General features: G+C 44.4%; 1 long non-coding RNA gene and 1 other non-coding gene across 2 annotated transcripts in view; both read left to right on the top strand.

Moving 5' to 3' along the window:
- Nucleotides 1–19037, top strand: part of LOC144485434 (uncharacterized) — a 664084-nt gene that overhangs the window by 285935 nt on the left and 359112 nt on the right. The gene's annotated exons all lie outside the window — the stretch shown is intronic.
- Nucleotides 6908–6979, top strand: trnad-guc (transfer RNA aspartic acid (anticodon GUC)). Its single transcript has one exon. It is a non-coding gene; the product is annotated as a tRNA-Asp (tRNA).

The following is a 19037-nucleotide window of genomic DNA, read 5'->3' as shown; positions in this document are numbered from 1 at the left end:
TATTAAACGTATCTTAACCTGTCCTGACCTGTTCAGTGACATATGCACACGCACAACCAGTTCCGTCTGCTCCTGCACCTCATTTAGAGTTGTACCCTTTATTTTGTATCTCTATAATCTTCCCACCAGAATGAATCTCTTCACAATTCTCTGCTTTAAATTCCACCGGCGTCTTTTCCATTCATTCGAACAACTTATCTATGTCCTTTTTGAAGATTCGCACGATTCTCCTCAGAGTTCGCAACACTTCTAAGTTTTACATTATCCACAAATTCAGGAACTCTGCCTTGTACAACATTACCTCGATCACTAATATATGCTGATGCATTTTCATAGTATTTCTAGCTTGTGTGAATATACAAGAGATTCGCTGCAGATTGAAGCATTTAACGAAAAATTGAAGCGAATGTAAATATCTGTCTATATATTCCACGTAAAAGTCACAAATGTATTGGTGTTGATTTCAAGAAATTTTATTATCAGTATTAACAGAAATTAGCAGAAAATGATTTTGATCCATCGACCTCTGGGCTATGGGCCCAGCACACTTCCGCTGTGCCACTCTGCTACAGCACTCTGAAGTCTTGCTGCCTATTAATGTAGCGAGAGAAATATTCACTGCTGTATTGTTATTTAACCCAACACCAGTGTATCGTCCATACTTGACCTTGAGAATGACTGCTGCAGTCCCTGAGGTGTAGGTAACGCCACAGCGCTCGTAACCTAATAGTTTTCGGGAGGTTGTTCCAGGATTTTGCGACAGTGAAGGTAGTGACATTTTTCCAAGCCAGGATGGTGAGTGCCTTGGAGGACAATTCCTAGGTGCTGGTGTTCCCATGTATCTAGACCTTCCAGACGGTAGCAGTCGGGGGTTTGATTGTGCTGTCCAAGGAGAGTAGATGAAGAAAAACTGTTCCCATTGGCAGATTGGAGAAGGATCGTTTTTAATATGCTGAGAGTTTAGGACCTGGAATGCACTGCCTGAGAGTATGGCAGAGGCAGCATCAAATCAGGATTGTCAGGGGAAAGGAATTAGCACCTGAAGAGAAATGATTTGCAGGTTTATGATACAATGTTTGGGAAAGGGTCGAGATGAGTTGTTCTTGTCCAGGACAGCACACAGACAAAGGGTGTAATGGTCTCTCTCCCTCTCTTTTGTATCTATTCTAAAATTCTACAGGTGCTGGACGCATTCTGTCTCCGGTACAACATAAGTGTGTGATATTCCTTATCAATCCATCTGAGACACTTTGCAAATCTGTACTCATTCTACCCGGAAGATATCGAATTGAAATTGGGCCTTTTGGTGCACTTAGTACATGATTCCACACGATCCTCTGCTCAAATCTTTAATGTAACATCATCTGCTTATCTCTGAATTTCATTCTCCATCGTCTCATTACCTAGATTTCCCTTCAATACAGCTGAACTAATCGAGTCAACTGCTCCAGCCTATAACAAGTTCCAAATTATACCGACTATATGGGAAAGTACATTAATATTGAATTCGTTATTGGATTTAATGCTGACATCCAATCATTAATTCCTGTTTGATCTGCCTCTGCAACAGGGACAGTTCATGTCAATATCTTCCTCTCTGTTGCAGTTCCGGGTTGCGGCCAGTAGATGGCATCACACACTGGTAGACCGAAGTTTAGTAAGACGTTTTACAACACCAGGTTCAAGTCCAACAGGTTTATTTGGTAGCAAATGCCACTAGCTTTCGGAGCGTGCTGCTCCTTCGTCAGGTGGAGTGGGAGATGTGCTCACAAACAGGGCATACAGAGACACAAACTCAATTTACAGAATAATGATTGGAATGCTCATCAAGCTAATCAATGCTAATACAGCTTCATAGATAGAAACCCGACAGTGCAGAAAGAGGCCATTTGGCCCATCGAGCCGGCACCGACCACAATCCCACCCAGGCCCTACTCCCATATCCCTACTAATCAAGTCTTAAAGGTACAGACAATGCGAGTGGAGAGGGCATTAAGCACAGGTTAAAGAGATGTGCATTGTCTCCAGACAGGACAGCTTGTGAAATTTTGCAAGTCCAGGCAAGTTGTGGGGGTCACAGATAATGTGACATGAACCCAACATCCCGGTTGAGGCCGTCCTCATGTGTTCGGAACTTGGCTATCAGTTTCTGTTGGAGGGATAGACAGAGACAAAGTCTGCTCGGCCAGATAATGCATCAGTGCCAAAACTCCTTGTAAATTCTGGTTTGGAGAAAAAGAAGCTGCAGTCTTCGCTCTCACTGATATTGTAGCAGAGACACATTATTCATCCCACAATCAGGAACAGTGCTGCTTTCTGCCAGAAGGGATGGGGAGCGGCGACAGAACATAGAAACGCTGTAGTTCCGAAGGAGGAAATTTAGCCCACTGAGTCTGGCCTGACTGCAATCCCACCCAGGCCCTATTCCCACAACCCCACACATTTACCCGGAACATCCCCCTGACACTATGCATTCCATCCCTCTGACATTTAGCGTGGTCAATCAACCTAACCCACACATATTTGGGCTGTGGGAGGAAACCAGTGCACCCGGAGGAAAGCCACGCAACGCGGGAGAAAATGCAAACTCCACACAGACAGTGATCCGGGGCCGGAATGGAACCTGGGACTCTGGTACTGTGAGGCAGCAGCGCTAACCACTGTGTCAATCACTTTGCCGCAGTGGCATTCTGAATGGTCCAGTTCTAATCAGTGTGCAGGATCAGAGGGACCTGAGGTTCAGTGAGATCTTTGAACGTGAGAGGAGATTTTGAGAGATTCGATTGTAAAGTGCACTGAATCCTTGGCTTCATCAATCGAGATACTGAGTATAAAAACAGGGAAGTTATGCTCAATCTTTATAAAGCTCTGATCAACTGCAGCTGTTTTAGGATTGCACCCAGACCCGGGAACCACATTCTCGAAAGAGTGTGAGGGTCCATGGGAGGGAGAAAAGGAGATTTACCATTTTAGATCCAGCGATGAGGGAAGTTAGATACAAGGTTTGGTTGAATATTTCGAAGTTTCTCTCTTTGCAACAAAGAAGATTGAGTGGTGCAGTAAGTGACGTGTAAAAGAGTATAACATATTGAACTAAGGTACACAGGGGATGTTGCTGCATTAGCTGCGAGCAGAGGGATTCTGGGGATCAGTAGTGAATGTTTAAGACAGTTTGTGGAGGAGATATAGGATCCCTATAGTGCTGTATGAGGCCATTCTGCCCAGTGATTCTGCACCGACTCTCCGTCAGAGAATCCCTCTCCAACCCTGTAGTCACAAGTAATTACCCTGCTAATCCCCCTGACACTAAGGGTCAATTTATTCTGGCCTATCCATCTAACCTGCATTGTTGAAGCTGGGAGGAAACCGGAGCACCCGAAGGAAACACAGGCAGACACGGGGAGAACACGCAAACTCCACACAGAGGGTCACCTGGATTCGAGACATCAGCTCCTTCTCTCCTTACAGACGCTGCCAGACTTGTTGACATTTTCCAGCAGTTTCTCTTTTGGTTTCCAACTCCACAAAGGCAGGCACCCAAGAATGTAAGAAGTGGACTTTAGTTTTCGCTGGTTACAGCAGCTGGAGATTTCCCTTCAATTTTCTGGTATCCGGAAACCAGCGGAGCATCCAAAAATAGAACTGACAATTAATATAACCACAGTAGTTATTCACATGGCGGTAGCACCCGCCGCTTTAATGCGTGTGCTAACGCCGTGGGCTAATGGATAAGGTGTTTGACTTCGGCGATCATGATGACGATAACATCAGAAGATTGCCGGTTTGTGTCCTGCCGCCGTCGCTTTACGCAGAAAATGTCTGGTGGTATTTCCGGAAAACCGTGATATGCCTCGTCAGCTGAAAGTTCTGCATTATTGCCAACATTGCAGGGCACCTTTTCAGAAAGTACTCCCTTGTTGTTCTGTTCATTCAATTTTCTCAGATCATTAATTTTTTGAGTTCCGAAAAATCAATCTTACCTGTGTGATCCTAATGAATTATTGATGCTCCAGAATAGAGCAACAGGCTTTGCAGCAATCGGTTTAGTAGAACTCTGTGGGGGGAATTCTAATCTCCTCAGGAAGAGGTTTAATAAGGACCTGAACGAACTGTTTTTGTTTACAGGGATGAAAGACAATGTCACTGCGCTGGTAATCCAGGGGCCCGCACTAATATTTGCGGACATGGAGTGAATTCTACCATGGCAGCTGGTGAAATTTAAATTCACTGATTTGATCAAAGTGGAATTGAAAACTGGTTTCAGTAATGGCCGCCTCGAAACTACCGTCGATTCTTGTAAAACCTCAAATGGTTCACCAGTGCACTTTAGATAAAGAAGTCTGCCCGCCTTACCTGGTGTGGCCTACATGTGTCTCCAGACACAGAGCAATGTGGGTGACTCTTACCTGCCCTCTGAAATGGCCGAGTGAGCCACTCTCAGTTGAAGGGCAATTAGGGAAGGGCAACAAATGTTGGTCCTGCAGGTGAGACCCGCAGCCCATAAAAAGTAGTGTCATTGAGAACAAAGGAAAGACCTGGTAACGTTTTGACTGCTTGCATCTTTCTTTTCTTGTAATCACAAGGCTGAGGGGTGGCCTGATGCTGGGCTTTAAATTAGTGAAAGATTATTTAAAAAATCATTTCGATAAAATGGACCAGAGAAGGGCAGATAAGAATGTACCTTACCCTTTCATACATGTCGTTGATAGTTGGTATGTACCTGGACTGCGTGGTTAGGGCTCTGAATAGTGAGGACGGATAATGGAACACATCACACCAACACTTCTGATCCATTTTCCTATTTCCTCAACAGATGATCTGCTCGCACTTGTGCTGATGTGGAGGCGCCGGCGTTGAACTGAGGTGGGCACAATAAGAATTCTCACAACACAAGGTAAAGTTGGAATCACAAGCTTTCGGAGATGTGCTCTTTCATCAGATGAGTTGAGGGAGGTTGACAAACACGGCATCGATAGACACAAATACAATAGTACGATAATTACAGATTGGAGTGTGGACAATGGTTAGAATGCGAGTCTTTTCAGGTAAATGTATAGACAGCAAGGGTGGAGAGAGGGATAATCACCGGTTAAAGAGGTGTGAATTCTCTCAAATCAGGAGAGTTAGAAGGATTTTGCAAACTCAGAGAGAATGGTGAGGGTTGTGTGTCCTGTGGCTTGAACCCAGGATCCCGGTTGAGGCTTTCATCATGCATGTGGAACTTGCCTGTCGGTTTCTGCTCGGCGATTCTGCTTTGTCGTGTGCCATGAAGATACCCGAAGATCGGAGGCTGAGTGCCCTTGACTGCGGAAGTGTTGCCCGATTGGAAGGCAATACTGCAGCCTGGTGAGGCCGCACGCACTTTCCGATGGTCCAGTGATAAGGATTCGGCGCTTTTCACCGCCGTGGCCTGTGTTCGATTCCCAGCCAGGCAAGCTACTTTCCATGCCCAAAACAAAGGAATTTCATTCCCAAAAGAAATTTGGTATGTCAGCTATGATTCTCACCAGCGTTTACAGATGCACCAAGAAGCATTCTTCCTGAGTCTATCACAGTTTGGTATGGATCCTGCTCTGCCTCATACCGCAAGGAACTACAAAATGTTATAAATGTAGCCCAATCCATCACGCAAACCAGCCTCCCATCAATTGACTCTGTCGACACTCCCCGCTGCCTCGGCAAAACAGCCAGCATAATTAAGGACCCCACGCACCACGGACATACTCTCTTCCACCTTCTTCCATCGGGAAAAAGATACCAAAGCCAGAGGTCACGTACCAACCGACTCAAGAACAGCTTCTTCCCTGCGGCGATCAGACTTCTGAATGGACTTATCTTGCATTAATTTGATCTTTCTCTCCACTCTATCTATGACTGTAACACTACATTCTGCACTCTCTCCTTTCCTTACCTGTGAACGGAATGTTTTATCTGTCGAGCGCGCAAGAAGCAATAATTTTCACTGAAGGCGAAAACATGTGACAAAAATAAATCAAATCAAATCAAGTGAAATGAAGCAACTGATCAGATCACATCAGACTCTGGCGAAAGGCGTGTTTTTGCGCTGCAGGGATTACGTGGTTCTATGTTGCAGACACTGCTTGGAAATCTGTTTGGTTTTCGAATCCGTGGCCGAACCATGGACAGTAGAGCTTTAATTGAGCTTCTTAAAATTATCATCGGAGACAGAGAATAATTAACTTCAACTTCATGAGTTCAGAAACGGGTTGGAAACTTCGCTCATTTTCCAGTGGCTCACAGAATTATGCACCAATAAGATTTTAACTGAGGCAGCTTTGAGCAAATGTATCTATATCAGACAACTGATGAGATGGTCAAAGCCACAGAAATAATTTTTCCATGATCCTGTGAGATTGGGGATGATATTTTCTGTTTTTGCTCAATCCGCACCTGCCTCGGGCAATACAAGACAATAGAATTAAAGAAAAGCATCTGAGCTGTAAAGCACTTTGGAAGTTCCAGCAGTTTGGAGAAAAAAAACGCATTTCAAGACAAGATAAAAGCAAAATACTGCCGCTGCTGGAATCTGAAACAACAAATGAAAATGCTGGAACATCTCAGCATGTCTGACATCATCTGTGGAGAGAGACGAGCTGAGATTGTCCAGATTGTTCAGATTTCAACACAGGCCGTCTTTCCTCCAGAATTAATAAGAACATGCAGTTTGAAATGAACGGCAAACGCAACTTTTTGTCTCCGCTTGATTCTTGTTTTTTTCATGCATCCATCTCATTCTCTTTCTTGCTAATCCAAAAGTCGGTTGGTGAAAGCCGCTGTTTGCTGCATTAAATGGGACTCCGAATTGGAGAAACGAACTGATCTCGTCCGAACTCAGTTGTCGCTCTGAAAGTGTAAGTGGCAAGTGTACAGTACGCAAAACATCGCTTCCTCGTTAGTATAGTGGTTAGTATCCCCGCCTGTCACGCGGGAGACCGGGGTTCAATTCCCCGACGGGGAGCTTGTTGCATTTTTATTATGTCAAATTGTACACTCTGGTCGACTGAAGTTTGGACATCAGAGAGGGACACAACAGACAAAAATTGTTCACATTATATTGAACCTGGGACGGTGGAATTTCGAAATACTACATCTGTTGGCCATATCATTTTGAAATCTAGCCGTACCCTGTAACTAAATTAAATCATTTAAATTATGATAAATCAGCAAGGCTATGTTTTTTAAGTGAATGTATTAGTGCCGGTTGGCATTTTATTTTGAACCAAGTGGCATTTTGAATCACTGTTGTTTAGGATAGTAAGAATTGAATATGCAGCCTGCAGTCTGCATTGCACCTTTTGCTTGTACAGTGAGCATTAAACGCTTCGCACTCCCACTTTCCTATGTGCCTTCACCCGACAACATCTCCCTGCTCCGTCTCACAAGGCAGCCAACGTCGCACCTCCACTTTGTCTTTTGCCCATGGGAGGCTTATCGTGCCCAGTCCCCATTGTGTTTCACTTTGCTCAGTTGTATTGCCCAGATTGCATACAGTTCCAACTTTTCTATTCTCCATTAATAATAAGTGAATAAATAGAACCATCCCTTGATTAAACAGTCAGCTTTTAGGGGGTCATTTTCATGAAGTGCTGTGTGTGATTCCCGCCTTTATGCTTCTGTACAAATTCAGTCAAAGGAAAATTACCCAAATATATCTTCAATTCTGCTTCTCACTCACAAAGAACTGAATGGGTGACAGATACAGTTTCAATAGTCGCTTTAAAAGGTAGAGAATGGATTTACAAATTTAAAATCCAAGGGCGACATCAATGCCTGAAGTGGTTTTCAGGCTGTGGCGACGAGAATAACAATGCACATTCTCAAATTTGGATCGTTCAGAACCATAGAATGAAGCCTCCATTGTGGATGAAGGGAAACTTTAAACTGTGCAGCTGTGCTGTGCTTCAGGAGCTTGTTTTCCAGAAATCTCCATTAATCGAAAATGCTGCCTCATCCGCTGAGCATTTCCAGCATTTTCTGTGTTTGTTTCAGATTTCCAGCTTCCAGCTTTGCGTTGTGTTCTGTGCAGATGTTTCACTGGAACAGGGAACAGGTTCTGATCAGCCCTGTGACAGATAGAGTAGAATGTGTCTCCCGACTATCAAGCCTGCGAGATTTGCTTCCTGTTCTCTTGTATAGTGGTTCTCATTTGAAGAATTCTTCTGACATGCATCATGCGGCTTCTTCATTGTTTCGTTATATTTTCTATCTTCCTCATCATCCAGCTCTGGCTTTGGTTCCCCTCCCTTTCAACCTGATTGGAATGTACCGAGTCTGTACCTGAAACATCTCCTGAAAAATCACCCATTGTCCTGTTACAGTTTTTCCTGTCAGATTTTGGCTCCATTTTACTCTCGCTCTATCCCAGCTCCTCCCGTTGAAGTTACTCCTCTTCCCATTCAGAAGTGCTACTTTAGATTGTTCGTTGCTAATATCAAGCTTGTGATACAATGATCACTGTTACCCAAGTGACTACCCACAGACACTTGGATCATGCAGTCAACCTTCCTGTCAGTCTGTGTGAGAATGGAATTAATTCTGTATCTGCAATGCCTGATCTGCCTCCAGATTTGCTGCTCTATTTCTTTGTCACCACACCTACCTTTTTCCCTTCTCTGTCTTTTCTCTTCACATTGTATTGAATAGCAATCGCCCGGTTCACTCCATTTCTAAGCCACATTGTCATCATTGCCAGTGTATTGTATTCCCAAATGGCTATTTGTGCTTCTAACTCACCAACCTGATACACCACACTGTGTGATTACACACATGCATTCTAAACCTGTCCTTGTATTCCTCTTAGATTCCTTCTTCATCTACTCTGATCTTATATGGCCCTACTTCTTCCTCTAGATATTCCTCCTTTCTACTTCTATACACTGATGTCTATCCCCCTGCCAGGTTAGTTTAGACCCTCCCCATCCACACGAGTGACCTCCCCATGAGGACACAGGCATTGAGTACAGAATCATGCAAGTTCTGCTGAGCCTTTAGAAAGTTTTGATTGTACCACAGCTGCAGTATTGAGTCCAGTTCTGCTCAGCACCCTTGAGGAAACACGTGAGGATCATTCAGCTGGTGCAGAGGAGATTAACCAGAATGGTTTCAGCAATGAGGCTTTTAGCCACAAGGTTTGGTTGGAGAAGCTGAGGTTGATCTTTTTGGAGCAAAGCAGACTGAGGGGGAGATCTGATAGAGGTGGACAGGATTATGCCAGGTGTAGATCAAGTAGACAAAGGAATGCTGATCCCATTCGCTGAGAATGCAAGGACGAGGGTGCACAAGTTGAAGGTTTTGGGATGAGACAGAGAGGGGATGTGTGTGGAAGAACTTCTCATGCAGCGAGTAACAACCTGGAAGTCGCTGCCTCTGAGGGTGGAAGCAGAGATGATGAATAGTTTGAAAGATGAATTGGGATGGACATTTGAGGGAAATAAACTGATAGGGCTCTGGGGATAGAGCAGGGGAGTGAGACTGACTGGATTGTTGCATGGAGAACCAACATGGACTGGATGTGGTTCCAGAGATATATTTTTAATCCACAATCAGTCAGAGCAGGAGAGACAGACATTGTTTCCATGTCACCCCAACTCAGTACCGCTGACAGAGAGATACATAAATCCCAGTCCAAATTCTCACCCACTATCAGATTGTCAATGTGTCAGTCCTAAAATATTGCAGCATTGGCTGCAATTAAATTAAATGCCAGATACAACTGAATGATAGGATAACCTGAGACACCAACTGTGATCATTAAGATAAGAATACATATAAATTTGATGAGTACAGATTGAGATACAGATCACATACCCAACCTGATGCCTCATAGAGTGTACGGCAGATATTATATTCTAACAGTGAAAGCTAAGCTCAACATTCAAGTATAAAGTTCTTACAACCAGAGTGAATGATGAAAGCATCAATTTGATTAATAAAATTTGAATAACACTTTCTTTGACTTTGCAACGATTGTGAGATGAAAAGATCCATGGTCCTTCCCAATTGTGTTCAAATAGAAAGTGATTTAATACTCGGCCAAATTCTCAATAATTTCATTAAAACCCACAGCATTAATGGTCTGTTTCTGTGCTGAAATTTCAACGTGGAATGAACTCAGATTGTTAAACAGTCACAGAGCCTGAGGTTATGTAATGAATCCCGCACTGTCAGAGCAGCAGAGGCGACAGATTCAGAATCATTCTCGAGCACATGTTCATTACCAGACACTGACAGAGACAGACTGTTACTGAACTCACTGACAGAACCTGATCCTGAATGACACTAATCAATCTGACACACATATATGGTACCACTGACATGGTCAGAAATCATCACAAACCCACATAGACTGCCGAATGTGCACAAACAGCACATGTTTCTTCAGAAGGAACTCTTCAAAATGCAGCTAATGAAAATACAACAAAACTTACTCCAACTTATAAATCAAAGAAAGGGTTTGATAAAGAAGCATCATTACTCCAAACTCGGGGTCTCGCCTGGGCCAATCCAAGCTCTCCAAAATTCTGCACAGTTCCTTATTTATAGTGAATCAACTGGTCAGCTGACTGTTACATCACTTTAATTGGTTCCATGGTTCACTGGGTCAGCTGACCCTTACATCTTGTTCCCATTTGTCTCATTACATCCAATCAATGTTGTCACCGGTTACATTCTAACAACACACACCCATTAAAGAGTGGGAGTTACAGACCCACATTTTCAAACCGGTTTACCACATTCCCACGGAGGATCACTGAATTATACTAAAATAATCCCACACTCACATCCAGCACCAGATGCTGACAGACACAGCATGAATTCCACATTCACATACAGCACCAGAATCTGATGTGCGTAATCAACATAGTCAAACTCACAGAGAGACACACTTGTTACACGACTGAAAGAGGATTTTTGGCCTGTCAAGTTCTGGCTCTCCAAGTGAGTAACACACCTCGGGCCATTCATCCACCTTCTCCCCACATCTCTGCCCATTCTTCATTTTCAGGCAATAATCCAATTCTTTCTTGAAGGCCTCGATTGAAGCTGCCTCTCATGAACTGTCAGGCCCCACATCCCAGACCATAACCACTCGCTGTTTGAAAACGTTTCTCCTCATGTATCCATTCCTCCCTTTCCCAATTCCCGTAAATCTGTTCCCTCTGCTTCTCAACCCATCCAACAATGGGGACAGTTTTTCTCTGTCAACTCTGTCCAGACTACCCATGATTCTGAATACTGTTATCAAATCTCCTCTCAATCTTCTCGGCTCCAAGGAACGTGGTCCCAACTTCACCAGTTTATCTCAATAACTGAAGTTCCTCATATTTCACAATGTGTCTCACTTACACAGGCCAGAGGCAGCATATATTTATATGCAGGCCCCTGTCAATTGATCCCAATCTCACAGACAGGACCACCAACTAACAGAATTAATCCCACTCTCACAAAAAGCACTGAAGTTAAACAGCTGCAGAATTGGTGTCAAAGATTCCCAGATTTTGAGAATGATCTCCACATTCCCATTCAGTGCCAGTAGCTGACAGATACAGACTGAATTCCACGATCACATTGAGCAGCAGAGCACATTCAATGCCACAGACTGAAAGATATTCAATCAATATCACACTGATTCACACTGCCAGAGACTGACAAATACAGGATGAATCTCACAGATGGTTACAAAGACTGATAGGTACAGAATAAACCCAGCCCCCTCAAAGTGGCCGAGAAGGACAGCTACAACATTAATCCCAAACTGGCATATCATCCCAGGGAGTGAATGAATCCTGCACTCACTCTCAGCCCCCGCTAACTGGCAAATACACAATGAGTCTCCAACACTCCCACAGACAGAATGACTCCATCAGTCGCATAGTCCCCGTAACTAAAAGATACAGAATGATCCTCACCTTCACACCCGAACAGAGAGTAAATCCCACACTCTCGCACTGTATCAGCGAGTGAGTAAATCCCACACTTCACACACTGTATCAGACAGAGAGGAAATCCCACACTCTCACACTGCATCATCCAGTGAGTAAATCCCTCACTCTCGCACTGTACCAGATGAGTAAATCCCACACTCGGATACTGTATCAAAGTTCCAGGGACCCAGGTTCAATTCCACCTTGAGTGATTGTCTGTTAAAGTTTGCACATCCTCCCCTTGTTTGTGTTTCCTCCCATGCTCCAAATGTTAAGTGGATTGACCATGCTAGATTGCCCCTTAAGTGTCCCAAATATATTGGTTAGGGGGATTAGCAGGATAAATATGTGGGGTTACCAGGATAGGTTCTGGGTGAGATGCTGTGTCAGAGTCTGTATAGACTCGATGGGCCAAATGGCCTTCATCTGCACTGTAACGATTCTATGACAGTTAAGGCTGAAGTAGACAAACTTTGGTTTCTCAAAAAATCAAGGAGTAAAATGGGGTTGAAGCTGAAGATCTGAAACACTATAAGCTGCTACTACGCCCACATCTGGAGCCTGAATCCATAGTTTGGAATCCACATTTTCAAAGAGAAATACAGCTCATAGATTGCAAAGACATATTACCAGGAAAATTGAAGGAATGTGGGGAATATTTTATGAGGGATTAAGAGATTTTGGATTGCAATCTTTAGAGAAGGCTGATTTATGGTTCAGTTCAAGTTTATAATTTGATACATTTTAATTTGACATGGAAGTACTCGATGAAAGGTCTGGTACGGGGAAGTTCCGAACAACAAAGGGACCTTGGCGTGTTTGTTCATAGACCTCTGAAGGCAGAAAGGCAGGTTAATAGTGTGGTGAAAAAGGTGTATGGCACATTCACCTTTATCAATCGGGGTATAGATTACAAAAGCAGAGAGGTCATGATTGTGGTGAACCACTGTTACTACATGTATGTACCTGGACACACCCATGCTGCACCTGGCCCGAGACTCCTCCCTTTCCACCTGGGACCCCTCCCTTTCCACCCAGAGTGGGGTATAAAGGTGATGGTCCCTCCTTCTTGCCTCAGTTCAGACAAGGTCAGCTAAAAGGGTGTGCTCCTGTTCTCAGTGAATAAAAGCCTATTAGTTTTCCCTCACTCTCAGAAGTCTCCGCGTTGTAATTGATAGTGCATCAATGATGTATAGAGCTTTGGTGAGGCCACAGCTGGAATTGTGTGTGCAGTTCTGGTTGCCACATTATAGAAAGGATGTGACTGCATTGGAGGGGATGCAGAGGAGATTTACCTGGGTGCTGCTTGGGATGGAACATTTAAGTTATGAAGAGAGGTTGGATACGCTTGGGTTGTTTTTGTTGAAGCAGAGAAGACTGAGGGGGCAACCTGATTGAGGTGTTTAAGATTGAGGGGAATGGACAAGGTGGATAGGGAGCAGCTGTTCCCCTTAGTTGAAGGGTCAGTTACGAGGGACACAAGTTAAAATTGAGGGGTGTGATGTTTAGGGGGGAGTTGAGGAAAAATGTTTTTACCCAGAGGGTGGTGACAGTCAGGAATGCACTGCCTGGGAAAGTGGTGGAGGCGGGGTGCCTCACATCCTTTAAAAAGTACCTGGATGAGTACTTTGCATGCCATAACATTCAAGGCTATGGGCCAAGTGCTGGCAAGTGGGATTAGGTGCCCAGGTCAGAGCATTTCATGCATCGGTGCAGACTTGATGAGCCGAAGGGCCTCTTCTGCACTGTAATATTCTGTGATACATGGCCTTACTACCCAAGCTTGAAAAGTTCTTTACTCACAGTTACTGTATTTTGTGTGTCATAATAAACGACAGAAATTTGGTTCATGTCTCAATAGTCAATTTGTTTATCCCACATAGAATTGTTGATATTTCAAAAGCGTTGCCTGATTCTGTGGTGAATGCTGAAAATGCAGTGACTTTTGGAAAACCTGTCAGAAACATAGTGTGATTTCTATTTATGTATTGTTTGATGTTGTTGCCGTTCTTGTTTTTAATACTGTGACTGTGTGGCAATCAAGATAAATAAATGAGTCATGGTCGAACTGAATGGTGGAAAAGAGTCAATGCGCCTTGTGGGGGGCCAAGGATCGATCCTTGGGTGATTCGGGAGGTAACAGCACAGGAGTGGGAAGAGAAACCATTGCGGGTGATGTTGTGCTTAAGACCAGAAAGAGAAGAATGGAGCTGGGGAGTGCCATCTTACCCAGCTGAAAAATCTCTCCACCTGTCCCCCACAATTGACATAGTTGACTGCACCATCCTGCTCCAATACCTTCCCACTGTCAGGTCAGTGTTCACAGCAGATGAAGATGTTAATGGACCTGACAACCTGAGGAAACTAATGATGAATGAAGGGCTGGGCCTCAGGAAACGAGTGTAGAGAAAGCTGGAGTTCTCAATCATCTTCGTCTCGGGCGGCAGCTCCTCCATCTCAATGTGTGTGGTGAGATCAGGCCATTCTGCTCAGTCAGGAACACCCAGACTGACTGCAAGAGAGAGAGAGGCTGAAATTAGAACCAAACAATGAGGGAGACCCACTGAGAGTAACCAAGCCCTGGCCCCAGACACAGGGCACTGGAAGATCCCAGTATTTCTCCCTGGCCTATGCAGTGAGGTTCTCTAACCCGGTGTGGCACTGTGCCCCACACAAGAACACAGGAAGATCCCAGTCTCTGTGCTGATTGGTGTGACGGGGTTTTCAGCGCCGAGACTGGGGAGCTGCAGCGTGACATGTTTACACAGGAAGCCGCCATTCGAAACCCTGAGCTGCGGATTGACAGCCGGGCGGGGCGGGATTCGCGCTGCCAAAACCCTTCCCCCATCCGAAGCCCCAACGCCGGCTCAGGATCTGGGCCCGGGGACTGAAGCCACTGGCCGGACATTTACCGCCGCCCGGTGTCTGATGGGGCCAGTGTGTACCCCCGCCCTCTGTCCAATCACAGTCACCGACCTGTGACCGACAGCTGAGAAAACCAATCAGAAATTGAGCCATTTCTGGTATCCAATAGACGCTCTGCGCTGATTGAGTGATGGCTGCATCATCCAATCAGTGAGCTCAGTCTGTCTGAAATGTGCGCGAACAATGGAAATGACGTTTTTATCTTGACCAATAGAGCGACATGCTTCACACAACACCCGCCCGCATCACGATTGACATCGGCCTGAACCAATCGAAGAACGCCGCTGTAACACATACCCCAATCGGAATGCGGCGCTGATGTTCGGCTCCAGCAACGTCACTCCCAGCCCAGCGTCATTGCGTCATACAATTCGATCCGCGGCTAAAACCAATGAGAAATCAGTCAGCTGGAGGCGGGTAAAGAATCCTTAAAGCGGAACCGCTATTAGAATTACCGTTGTACAACTCTAATTTACTTACGATAGTTAAAGCAACAACAGGATTGGTGAAAGACAGAGCGTGAGAGAAGTCGAACTCGGGGGAAAGGAAGGAGGAAATAAATGTAGGAAACGCGATAGAAATGAAAGGAGAGGGAAGGAAGATGGAGGCAGTGAGGTTTAGAGAGGGAATTCTGGAGCTGAGTCCCTGAGAATTGAAAGCGTAGCCATCACTGGTGGAGTGAATCGATGATGTGGAGATGCTGTTTCTGGGGGTGTTTCCGAGTCGGGAATGGTGGAAATGATCTTTAGTTTTCTGCATGTTGCAAACTAAAGTCTCATCTGCTTCTCAGACGGAATGCTCAGTGAGCTTGGGGTAAGTTTCTGAGTTCGCACACGCACAAGCTTTACCTGCAGCCTGGAGCTCAATTACTGAAGAGGGATTTTGTCTCTCTCATCAGGACGGTGCAGGTTGAACAGGTGCAGTGTTGCAGTGAGGAAAATGGAAAAGAGAATTGGTGCAATGACACAACCTTGTTTGGCTGCAGTTTTTACTGAACGGGGGTTGTGTTGGTTCACTGGGTTAGGATCACTGACTGCATGTATTTGTGGAGTGTTTTAGGTTCATTTATTCACATCGCAAGTAGGCTTACATTAAAACTGCAATGAAGTTACTGTGAAAATTCCCTAGTCGCCACACTCCAGCGCCTGTTCGGATAAACTGTGGGAGAATTTAACATGGTCAATGCACCTAACAAGTGCATTTTTCGGTCTGTGGGAGGAAAATGGAGCACCCGGAGAACACTCACGAAGACACAGGGAAACGTGCAGACACTGCACAGATAGTGATCCAAGCCGAGAATCAAACCCGGGTCACTGGCGCTGTGAGGTAGCAGTGCTAACCACTGTACCACCATGGGGAGAAGGTGGTGACACATGTCCGTGAGAAGCCAAGTCTGAGCATAAAAGCAAGAGTCATACAGTACAGAAGAGGCGCTTTGACCAATCAAGTCTGCACCAACAAACCTACATTAAATCTACAAGTATTCCTACCTTCCAGCACTTGGCTCGTAGCATTGAAAGTTATGACATTTCAAATGTTCATCCACATACTTTGTAAAATTAGTGAGTTTTCCCACCTCTACTACCTTTCCAGGCATTGCAATCCAGACTCTGACCATGCTTTGGATGAAAAAATGTTTCTCTCAAATCCCCTCTAAACTTTCTGCCCCTCACCTTAAAATTCTGCTTCCTTGGAATCACCCCTGCAACTAAGAGGAACAGCTGCTTCCTATCCACCCTTTCCATAACCCTCATAATCTTATACACCTCAATCAGGTCTCCCCTCAGCCTTCCCTGCTGTAAAGAAAACGACCCGAGCCTATATAGTCTCTCTCCATCGTTCAAATTCTCCATCCCAGTCAACATCCTGGTGAATGGCCTCTGCACCCTCTCCAGTACAATCATATCCTTTCTCCAGTGATTTGACCAGAACTGCACTCAGTGCTCCAACTATGACCTCACCAAAGTTTTGTACAGCTCCAACATTGTTTTGCTGCTCTTATAATCATACATTAATACTCCATCCCTCATGCTTCATGAATCTTCGCAACTCACAGAGTGAAAGGCTCTTTTGACATCAAAAAATACAATGTATGGCAGCTGGAGCTTTCCCTTGTATTTTCAGGGATCTAGGAATCAGTGGATCATCAAGAGATAGAACGAAAATAATATTTTCACAGTATTTATTCACATGGTACTAACATCAGGTTGCAGTAGTTATGAGCTGACTGCATGGCCTTATGGGTAAAGTGTCTGACTTTGGTGTTTGTAGTAATGATATCAGAAAATTGCAGGTTTGAGTTCTGTCACGGTCATTTCTGGTGGAGCATCCTGGGAACCGATCTCCCACATCATATTAAATCCACATTTTCTTCCAAACATTGCAGGGTGCTTTCTCAGAATGTACGTCCTTGCTATTTTGTTAATACAATTCTAAAATAATCTTAGCTCTGAACAATTCCACAATATCTGTTTGATCTGGATAAATTATTGATGTTCCCAAGTAGAGCAAAATGCTTTGTATCGATTGGGTGATTGAAACCCTGTGGAGGTAATTCTAATTTCCCCAGGAAGAGGTTTAATAATGAGCTGAATGAAGTGTTTTTGTTCACAGGAATGAAAGGTTATGTCACTGGGCTGGTAAACCAGAGGCCCGCACTGATCTTTGGAGGCATGGAGTAAATCCCACCATGGCAGCTGGTGAAATTTAAATTCACTGATTTGATACACAGAATCATTGATCAAAAACAGAAACAGGAGTAGGCCATTCGGCCGAAATAAGTCTGGACTTGAAACCAAGCCTCAGAAATGGCGGCTTTGAAATTCCTGTTGATTGTTTTCCCACAGAAAACATCTTCACTGAACAACAGAGAACATTTCACACAACATGAAACACCTTTGCAGAAGAGAAAAAAAAAATTCAGCTCAAGATGGCTCATATTTACACAACCGGGAATCTGGTCAGACCCCATTTGGAATATTGTGAGCAGTTTTGGGCCCCATATCCAAGGAAGGATGTGCTGGCCTTGGAAAGGGTCCAGAGGAGGTTCACAAGAATGATCCCTGGAATGAAGAGCTTGTCGTATGAGGAACAGTTGAGGACTCTGGATCTGTATTCCTTGGAGTTTAGAAGAATGAGGGGGGATCTTATTGAAACTTACAGGATATTGCGAGGCCCTGATAGAGTGGGCGTGGAGAGGATGTTTTCACTCGTAGGAAAAATTAGATACAGAGGGCACAACCTCAGGCAAAAGGGACGATTCTTTAAAACAGAGGTAAGGAGGAATTTCTTCAGACAGAGCGTGGTGAATCTGTGGAACTCTTTGCTGCAGAAGGCTGTGGAGGTCAGGTAATTGAGTGTCTTTAAGACATAAGTAGATAGGTTCTTGATTAATAAGGGGATCATGGGTTATGGGGAAAGGGCAGGAGAATGAGGATGAGAAAAATATATGATTGAATGGTGGAGCAGACTCAAAGGGCCAAGTGGCATAATTCTGCTCCCATGTCTTATGAATATATTTACACAACAAGGATGAATTTGACACAACCACAGCAAAGATCTGTCAACGGCAGAGACACAGTTTCACAACAGAGACAACAGTTACACAGCAGAGAGTGCAGTTACACTTACATGAAATACATTTTAAAACAAGGTCTATCTTTGTGTAACAGAAAATCCCTTTTCAAACATAATCAATTTTTCCATCTCAGTATCTTGTTGGTTTGTTCGGTACCTTCTCTGTCTATCGCTCTGTGTGTGTCCTGATCATCTCTTACTGCTTCTCTGTGTGTCTTTCTCTGTCTGTTTGATTCGGGCTGATGTTAAGTGTTATTGTCCAGCCAGGGTGCGCTTCCCAACACGTGGGTCTTGTTTGAAATAAAAATACAATGAATAGTTTCCTCTCAGGAACAGGAATAGGCAAGGAGCGACAACGTTTCGGGTCAGAGTGGCTGGACCCATAACCCAGAGGTCGATGGATTGAAACCATCATCTGCTATCATGTTCTGACCAACATCAAATCGTAACATTCGGCTGCTGCCCAAAGGCAAATCTGGGTTTTCTCGACAGTAAATTTGCTTCATCATCTTGATTTTCATTAACGGGGAACACCGCGCATATGTCCCAGGTTCACAGGAAGCAGTGTCACAACACCAGATGAAAGTCCAA

The sequence above is a fragment of the Mustelus asterias genome, unplaced genomic scaffold (assembly GCF_964213995.1).
Source record: "Mustelus asterias unplaced genomic scaffold, sMusAst1.hap1.1 HAP1_SCAFFOLD_194, whole genome shotgun sequence".
NCBI classification, from domain to species: Eukaryota; Metazoa; Chordata; class Chondrichthyes; order Carcharhiniformes; family Triakidae; genus Mustelus; species Mustelus asterias.
The sequence above is the reverse complement of the archived record's forward strand: the minus strand, read 5'-3'. Positions and strand labels throughout refer to the sequence as shown.